The sequence below is a fragment of the Tiliqua scincoides genome, chromosome 3 (assembly GCF_035046505.1).
Source record: "Tiliqua scincoides isolate rTilSci1 chromosome 3, rTilSci1.hap2, whole genome shotgun sequence".
In the NCBI taxonomy this organism is placed as follows: domain Eukaryota; kingdom Metazoa; phylum Chordata; class Lepidosauria; order Squamata; family Scincidae; genus Tiliqua; species Tiliqua scincoides.
Window position 1 is genome coordinate 15373965 of NC_089823.1, and position 9779 is coordinate 15383743.

Consider the following 9779-nt stretch of genomic DNA (forward strand, 5'->3'; position numbering starts at 1 on the left):
CAACTGAGTTGGGGTATAGCTAAAGCCCATTTCGGGAATCCACAAATTGCTCCAGTAACATGTGCTTTGATATGTTCTCTCAAAATATCAGAAACAGAAAGTACTGAGAGGGTAGCAGAATTATACTGATCAATCCAGTGGCACAACTAGAGGGGGTGCAAAGCACTAAGTTTTACAGGCACCAAGCAACCCCTCCCCTTTGGAGCCATTCCAGGTGGTGGGAGTAAAATGGAGGCAACCACTGCCCAGAATGGCTCCAAAGGAGAGGGGGAAAAGTTGCTTGCATGGCGTGTTCAGGTCCCCGCAAAACTTACTGCTTTGCACCCCCTCTAGCTACGCCACGGAATCAACCAAATTGATAGAATTGTGACACATCAAAGACCTATTTGTAACTGTGGAGCACATTCTCTCTATGGCGAGATAGCCATGAAGAATGCTGGTAAGTGCTGCCCCCGCCATGCTCAGTAGCTCTGCCCGCCACGTTTACCCCATTTGCCTGCATGGGCAAATGTACTTCTAGAGAGATCCTCTTTGTAATGAGGAGTGCTAGGCTCAATGGGAGCTTTTCCCAAGGTAAATTGCTGCTAGACAGTGGTGTCACTATGGTTCGTGTCACCTGGTGTGAGTGCTAATTTTATCACCACTATGTTGACAGGGAGGGGTGCAACAAGGTAGGGGAGGGCGGAGACAGGGGCAGATCAGGTTCAGGAGGGGGTGGGATTGGTGGCACAAATGTCCCCTTACCCCAAAGACAGACTTCCAGACCACTCCTTCTCAGTGCTGGATATAGTGTGGGCTGAGTGTCCTCATTGCCGCAGTGCTGATTAGGATTGGGCTATTATTATACTTTCTTCAGTACGTTCTCTTATAGAACTGACACATTTCTGGTTCAGATTTTTCAGTGTCTGCAGATGCCTTTGTTATAAAGAGAAGCTCACTGACGTAGGAGCTCTCATCTTTGCTTCTAAAACATCTTTGGTTTGGACTTCTGGAGATGTTCCTGCCTAAGGTGCATGTTAGGCGAAACCCTTGTGAAAGGATGTAGTTTGGAAGGAGATGTCGTGTACAACAAAAAGTAAATTGTCTCTCCACTAACTCTGCTGAAAGCCTGTCAGGTTTCACCTATGTGAATCTAAGGAGTTGAAACATTTATAAACCAGATTATGAAATACAACACAGTGCTTTTTATGTGTATGTGACACTCGTCAGATCAGGCTTAGCCAGCGCACTCATTAGAACGAAGAGCTGAGCAATTATTGTCCCACATAAGATGGACTTGACAGATTTGTCTACTGAACGGCACTTAAAGCTACACTCAAATATATGTGCGGAACAGTATGGAAGGAAAAAATACCAACAGATTGCAAAGTGAAGGCTTTAATCAAAATATACTTAGACAAGAATCAGTGGGGAAGTATTTGGAGTCACCAAAATGCTTACACAAGCATCACATTTTCTAGGATTTATCGTAGAAGTCAGATACTTAACACTTTTGTTTTCTTATTGTTTTGAGAACTTCAGGTTGCGGCCTGGGATACCAATTCAAAATAAGCACGTCTGATGGCATTCTAACTCATCTGAAGTGCAAGCCTATGCATGTCTAATTAACTCCTGTATTCATTAGGGCTTACTCCCAAGTAAGTGCGTATAGGAACGCAGCCATAATCACTTAGGCAAGGCATATAATCGCTCAGGGAAGGTAAGGGTGAAGCAGCTTTTTTTTTTTTTTTCCATTTGCCACCATGGAATAGGATAATCTCTCCCAATGTCTAAAGTAGGCACAACTTGGAAACTGCTCTTACCAAAAAGAAGGTCTTCTTCACCACCATTACCACTGCAGAATAGGCACTAAGTTGAACTCTTGCCCGAGTGTGGTCAAATTCATCCACATCTCCCGCCAATGCTGCTCGAGGCATTTGCTGTGCTGTTTCATTGTCCACAGCTCCTCAGTAAACCAAGGATATCCCATTCACTCTTTGATCTTTGATTAGCCTGGATCAGCCAGAGGAGAAAGGAAATCAGTGCAGCAGCCTGGGGGGAAAAATAGCTTAAGGGGATCTGGCTAAAGAAAATATTTGTACAGTCAAGAAATAGTTCTACACTACCATAATAGTTATATTCCATTTTGTAGCCTGGGTTATACTGATTATTATTTACCTACCTTTTCCTGGGGCACTTCCTGATTTTGGGCAAGTGCTGCAGTGTGTGAATACAGATGACCATCTCCCAGTGGCTGTTTCCAGGGCTGGTGCCAAGGGTCAGCCAGGTTGAGGGCTTACACCCATCAGAAGCCCCACCTGGCCTGACTGATCCCCAGACTCCCAAAACTGCAGGCAGTGGTCGATGTGCCAACAGGGGCATGATTGATTATGATTAAGAAGCTGGCCTTCAAGGATCCTTCTTGAGGAAACCCTGATGTATTTCCTGGAACACAGTTTGAAAAATACTTTATGAAACTAAGGGCACAATCCTAACATGCCCTTGGGCCAACGTAAGGCAACCAGAGCTGGTGGTAAGTAAAGAGTGCAGAGTAGCCCAATAGCATCTTGCTGCCTGTTTTTTGTTTGTTTGTTTTAATCAGGAATGAGTATTAGAGACAAGGCAGTGTCCCTGGTAAATAGGGGCAGCTGGATGGAAAGTGTAGAAGGTGACTCTCAGGCTCACAATCTTTTCTTGACTTTCTCCATGGGATGGAATCATTCACCCGAAGAGGTTATTGGACTCTTCCAAATAATTCATCAGCACTATTTGTCGTGCATTTGCACAGGAGCTGGCCAACACTCTTAACGTTGTTTTAAAATACACAGTGTCCTAATGAAACTTGGTCATATTTTTGAGCTTTGTGAAACAAAATACCAACGAAATATCCAGCATCACACTCACACACACAAACACACAAGCACACTCGGGCTTTCCCATGCTGTGGCTCCTTGTTTTCCAGCTGTGGTGTTCATCAGCAGTTATCGCTCATCTCCAACCACGCACAAACAATGCATAATTTAAGACCCAATCCTTCAAGGGAGACTAGACAGGTGCACATCCATGCTGACTTTCCAAACTCAGGCAGTGTGAAATTAATCTATCTGAAGAAGTTTAGCTCAAGGTTCTTCATTTATACAATGCAGATGGAAATTCCCCATTTTCTTATCAGCCTCAGCTGTTAGGGATGTGTTTATGTGGCTTTTGGACAAAACTCGAGGGCACAGAGTTACATAGGTCATGTGCAGCTGTTGGCCCGATTAGTTTTTAGGAAAGTAAAAATATAGTTTTGAAAGTACTTTACCCGATGAGCCCTTTAGGACAGGGAATCAATTTCTCATTCCAGGCTGTCAGGCAAACTGCTTTATGAGCATTTTGTTGTTGTGGGCAGCATGGAGTCATGCCAAGTGTGCCCCAATCCAATAACACACCGAGTGGAAGGTGCAGAAAAAGCTGTTTATTGTGGGTGAACCAAGCCAGGCACAAGGAGAATATTCTCAGATCATGTGCAAAGTTCAGCTGGACGCAGCCAGCCTTTTATACTCGGTTCAAAGCAATACGACTCAACAGGCGAAAGTTCAGTAAATTTCCACCCTGCCTAACCCCTGCCCCAATACCCCTCCTTTTGGTAGTGATGTCCTTTGTTCGGGCACATTTTTCTGCCCTTGTAAGATAACAGTATTTACACAGACTGGCCCTGTGGTTATCTTCAAGGACCAAGCATTGGGTGACTGGTACTAAAAGCGCTGGGTGAGGGCATGAAGCTATCTCACTAGGCGCTCAATCCGATCCAACTTTCCAGAACTGATGTAGCTGCAATGCAGCCCCAAGCTTCCCTTACCTTGAGGAGGCCTCTGTGACTGTCCACCAACTGCAGGATGCAGCACACACCCCATTGGCACAGCTGCATTAGTGCTGGAAAGTTGGATAGGATTGGGCCTAACTTCGCATGCAAAAGGATTGTAAACACATGGAGTCACTGTTGTCATATTACCCCCCCCAAAACACACACACACACACACACACACACACACACACACACACACACACACACACACACACAAACTAGAACCCTTCCTCCACACTTGTGGCATTCCAGTCCTGACCTAGACTAACGGAACTACAGCATCAGTTTTTGTAAAAAGAATATATAATATTCTTATATAATATTACAATATTATATACTACCTTTATCAATAGATTCAAGGCAGTTTACATAGGCAAGCTGAACATAAATCCATTTTTCAATGAGATATTTACAAGATTGTCTCATAGAATATCTCCTAGAACCTCCATTTCCCCAGGCATTTCCCTTCATAGTACAGTCCATCCTGGCTGCCAGCTCTTACGCTTTCCAAGCTCTCGCAGGCAGCTGCAAACCAAGCCTCAAACCAGCTTCTCAAGGATGCTATCTTTTTTTTTTTTTTTTGCCTGCTGACTCCTCCACAGACATGCCAGCGGCCTTCGGTCTCCCATCCAAGCAACCAAACCTGCTTATCTTTTTAAGGCAAGGTGACAGCTCAACCTCCAGAACATTGCTATGCTAAGGGGAGAGGTCTGCTCCTAGGCTTCATTGTTGGCAACCTTCAGTCTCGGAAGACTATGGTATCGTGCTCTGGATGGTGGTTCTGGCACAGTGTCTAGTGTGGCTGAAAAGGCCAATTCGGGAGTGACAATCCCTTCCACACCAGAAGCAAGTGCAGTCTGTCCCTGGTCTGTCTCCCTGGCTATGGGCCTTCCTTCTTTGCCTCTTAGCCTCAGACTGTTGGCCAAGTGTCTCTTCAAACTGGGAAAGGCCATGCTGCACAGCCTGCCTCCAAGCGGGCCGCTCAGAGGCCAGGGTTTCCCACCTGTTGAGGTCCACTCCTAAGGCCTTCAGATCCCTCTTGCAGATGTCCTTGTATCGTAGCTGTGGTCAGGTGCAAGGGCGCTTTCCTTGCACGAGTTCTCCATAGAGGAGATCCTTTGGAATCTGGCCATCATCCATTCTCACAACATGACCAAGCCAATGCAGGTGTCTCTGTTTCAGCAGTGCATACATGCTAGGGATTCCAGCTCGTTCCAGGACTGTGTTGTTTGGAACTTTGTCCTGCCAGGTGATGCCGAGGATGCGTCGGAGGCAGCGCATGTGGAAAGCGCTCAGTTTCCTCTCCTGTTGTGAGCGAAGAGTCCATGACTCGCTGCAGTACAGAAGTGTACTCAGGACGCAAGCTCTGTAGACCTGGATCTTGGTGTGTTCCGTCAGCTTCTTGTTGGACCAGACTCTCTTTGTGAGTCTGGAAAACATGGTAGCTGCTTTACCGATGCGTTTGTTTAGCTCGGTATCGAGAGAAAAAGTGTCGGAGATCGTTGAGCCAAGGTACACAAAGTCATGGACAACCTCCAGTTCATGTGCAGAGATTGTAATGCAGGGAGGTGAGTCCACATCCTGAACCATGACCTGTGTTTTCTTCAGGCTGATTGTCAGTCCAAAATCTTGGCAGGCCTTGCTAAAACGATCCATGAGCTGCTGGAGATCTTTGGCAGAGTGGGTAGTGACAGCTGCATCGTCGGCAAAGAGGAAGTCACACAGACATTTCAACTGAACTTTGGACTTTGCTCTCAGTCTGGAGAGGTTGAAGAGCTTTCCGTCTGATCTGGTCTGGAGATAGATGCCTTCTGTTGCAGTTCCAAAGGCCTGCTTCAGCAGGACAGTGAAGAAAATCCCAAACAAGGTTGGCACAAGAACACAGCCCTGCTTCACTCCGCTTCGGATGTCAAAGGGGTCTGATGTGGAGCCATCAAAGACAACAGTGCCTTTCATGTCCTTGTGGAAAGATCTGATGATGCTGAGGAGCCTGGGTGGACATCCAATCTTGGGGAGGATCTTGAAGAGGCCGTCCCTGCTGACCAGGTCGAAAGCCTTCATGAGATCTATGAAGGCTATAAAGAGTGGCTGTCGTTGTTCCCTGCATTTCTCCTGCAGTTGTCTAAGGGAGAATACCATATCAGTGGTGGACCTGTTGGCTCGGAATCCGCACTGCGATTCTGGATAGACGCTCTCTGCAAGTACCTGGAGCCTCTTTAGTGCAACTCGGGCAAACAGCTTTCCTACTACGCTAAGGAGAGAGATGCCGCGGTAGTTGTTGCAGTCACCCCTGTCGCCTTTGTTCTTGTACAGCGTGATGATGTTTGCATCCCTCATGTCTTGAGGTACTCCACCTTCTCTCCAGCAAAGACAGAGGATTTCATGCAGCTCAGTGACGATGATCTCTTTGCAGCACTTTAGGACTTCAGCAGGGATGCTGTCTTTTCCAGGTGCCTTGCCAAAGGCAAGGGAGTCCAGGGCCATGTGAAGTTCTTCTAGGGTTGGTTCACTGTCAAGCTCCTCCAGCACAGGCAGGCACTCAATGTTGTTCAGCGCTTCTGCGGTGACTACATTTTCTCTGGAATATAGCTCAGAGTAGTGCTGCACCCAGCGTTCCATCTGCTGCGCCCGATCCTGGATGACCTCGCCTGTGGCAGACTTCAGAGGGGCAATTTTCCTCTGTGTTGGACCTAGGGCCTGCTTGATACCATCATACATCCCCTTGATGTTGTCCGTGTCAGCTGCTATCTGTATCTCGGAACAGAGCTGGAGCCAGTAGTCATTAGCACATCTTCTGGCAGCCTGCTGGACTTTGCTGCGAGCAGCTCGGAGGACCTGCAGGTTGCGCTCACTGGGACAGGCCTTGTATGCTGCTTGAGCTCTCCTCTTTTCCTCAATGACTGGTGTCAACTCCTCAGAGTGGGCTTCAAACCAGTCTGCCATCTTGTTGGTCTTCTTGCCGAATATGGACAAGGCGGTGTTGTAAACGGTATTCTTGAAATGTTCCCATCTGTTGGATGCTTTTGCATCGGCCGGGCCTGGAAGAGATTCCTCAAGTGCTTGTACAAATTCCTCCACTTTCCTCTGATCCCGGATCTTGCTGGTATCAATGCGAGGTCTTCCTTCCTTTTTCGTGTGATACAGTCACTTTGCTTGCAGTTTCACTCTGCTGCACACCAGGGAGTGGTCAGTGTCGCAGGCAGCACCGTGATAACTGTGTGTGATTTTGATGCTGGGAAGGCTGGAGCGTCTGGAGAGAATCAGGTCGAGCTGGTGCCAGTGCTTTGATCTTGGGTGTCTCCAAGAGACTCTATGTTGGGGCTTCGTGTTGAAGAACGTGTTGCTGACACAGAGACCGTGATGACAGCAAAACTCTAGCAGGCGTTGGCCATTTTCATTCATCTTCCCAGTGCCGAACTGACCTAAGCAAGTGGGCCACGAACTGTGATCAGCACCAACTCTAGCATTGAAATCGCCGAGGATGAACAATAGCTCTTTTACGGGGATCTTCTTGATAGTGGTGGCCAGGTCATCGTAGAATTTGTCTTTGGCTTCTGCTGGAGACACAGAGTCGGTGCATTAGCACTGATGAGTGTGACAGGTCCTGCTGATGACTGGAGCTGCAGGGACAAAATTCTTTCACTTCCCACAGTAGGTGGAATGATGGATTCCAGCAGGGTATTTCTGACCGCAAAGCCAACGCCATGTTCCCTGGTTTCGTTTGGTGGTTTTCCCTGCCAGAAAAATGAGAAATTTCTCTCCTTGACAGATCCAGAATCTGGCAGCCTTGTCTCTTGAAGGGCGACGATGTCCATCTGCAGCCTGCTCAGCTCCATGTCGATGACAGCTGTTTTGCGTGCGTCGTCTATTTCTTGCAGGTCATCAGAGAAGCCAGGTGTCATTGTCCTTACGTTCCAGGTGCCCAGTTTTAGGGCAGGAGTTTTCTGTTTTCTGTTACATGGTGCAGAGTTGTCGATCCGCTTGTCGGTTTTCACCCTAAACCCCACGCACCCCATGAGGTTAACGGACCGTGGCGAGGCAACACCTTACTGGCTGGGGACTGCCCAGCTTAAGGCGGGTGGTAGCTGCCCAATGAAATGCAATGATCTCTCCCACCATCGGAAGCAGCCCCTGGCATCACGCTCTAAACCAATCGAGCGAAGACTTATAACCGGTAAACTGCTGCTTCCCGTGTTGTGCCGACGCCATATGGCGAAGTTGGAGTGTCCTCTCCAGTGTGCGAAGCCTGGGTAAAGAAGGTATGGAGGATAGGCTGTTACCCATGCAGCAAATCCCCCCTCTCCACGTCGCTGGAATGGTCCAATGGAAAGGCAGAAGCCAATACGGTTGGTTCCAACGGCGTCACAGGAGTTGTCAGAACGTGACTGTGTTCAGCCATGAACTGCCTCAGGGACTCCGGCTCCTGATTTTGCCTCGAGGTTGACTCCTGAAGCCTTTTCCATAACTGGATGTAGCCACAAGGCAGTGGAGGTTTGGGATCAGAGTTTTCCTTCTCTCAGATGAGCTGCCTTCCCAGGTTGACCAGTCCCATCTACCCGGTGGCTGTTTAGTTGCCTCTTACGGCATGTACAGCCAAACTGAGGGCCTGTTCTTATCCCCGACCCCTGGGGGATGACGCAGCAGTGGAGGGGCAGAAAGGAAGATTGTAGGCTTCATTATATGCTTTTAAAATCATAAGAAGAGCCCTGCTGGATCAGGCCAAAGGCCCATCTAGTCCAGCTTCCTTTATCTCCAAGACGCCCACCAAATGCTTCAGGGAGCACACAAAACAACAAGACACAACCTGCATTCTGGTGCCCTCCCCTGCATCTGGCACCCTGAGGTAGCCTACCACTAAAACTAGGAGGTTGCACATACCAATCATGACTTGTAACCCATGATGAACTTTTCTTCCGGAAATTTGTCCAATCCCCTCTTAAAGGTATCTAGACAAGGTGCCATCACTACTTCCTGTGGCAAGGAGTTCCACAGACTAATTAAACACTGGGTATTTGAATCCCATTCTTTGCCAAGGAGCTCAGGGCACCATACATCTTGCCCTCTTAAAACTCTGGAAAACAGAGTTAGGTAGCCACTCAGTAAACTTCACTGCTTGGTAGGAACTTGTAGCCATCATGTCATGAGAGCAGGATACAGGGACATTTTACTACATGCTCCAAAAGCATCCCCGTGTTTATTAGAATGCTTAATTCTTATATTACACATCAAATGCACCTACTTTTCAAAAATGCAACCCTTTCTTTCTCTTCCATCCCCCCTGCCCCCACACCTGGTGCCCTCTTTGTCCATACAGACCAGTCTCTGTGGCTCCAATGGGCCCCAACAGTCATAAAGATGCTTCTATACAAGGTCGCCAGCAACTGTTACCCTGCACATGCTTGATCTTGTCTGACCTCGGAAGCTAAGCAGGGTCAGGCCTGGTTAGTACTTGGATGGGAGACCGCCTGGGAATACCAAGTGCTGTAGGCTTATACCATAGTCTTTCGAGACTGAAGGTTGCCAGCCATCTGGTATACAAGGTCACTTGAACGGCAGCTCTTCAGCATGTTGGGGGCAAAGGCTCCTCACAAGCGCAGCACAGCTCAGCCAGGGGTCGCTTCATGGTGCTGGAACTATGCCACAAGCCGTGACACTGCGCCAAAGGGATGAAGGTAGCACCTGCCAGTCATAATTTGAGAACCCCTGAACTCCGGCGTTGTCAGGCGAGGGGAAATATTTTTCTCCGTTTTTCATATTTGAGTGAAATTCAGCTGATAAATGTCAGTACCCTGGTGCCTCCTTTGGGCCTTGGGATAGATAATTTTTTCAGTTGGAGTAGATGTGTTGTGAATATTAAGCTTACTCATGAGTCTTCGGGTGGCTGTATCGATGTCATGGAGATCAGTAATGGCCCATTTAAAAAGCTCTCAGGAGTTTGAGGGGAAAAAAAGGG

The 9779-nt window shown here is 47.9% G+C and overlaps 1 pseudogene; it reads left to right on the forward strand.

Moving 5' to 3' along the window:
* Positions 1-9199: 9199 nt before the first annotated feature.
* Positions 9200-9316, forward strand: LOC136646622 (5S ribosomal RNA; annotated as a pseudogene).
* The last annotated feature ends 463 nt before the right edge of the window (positions 9317-9779 follow it).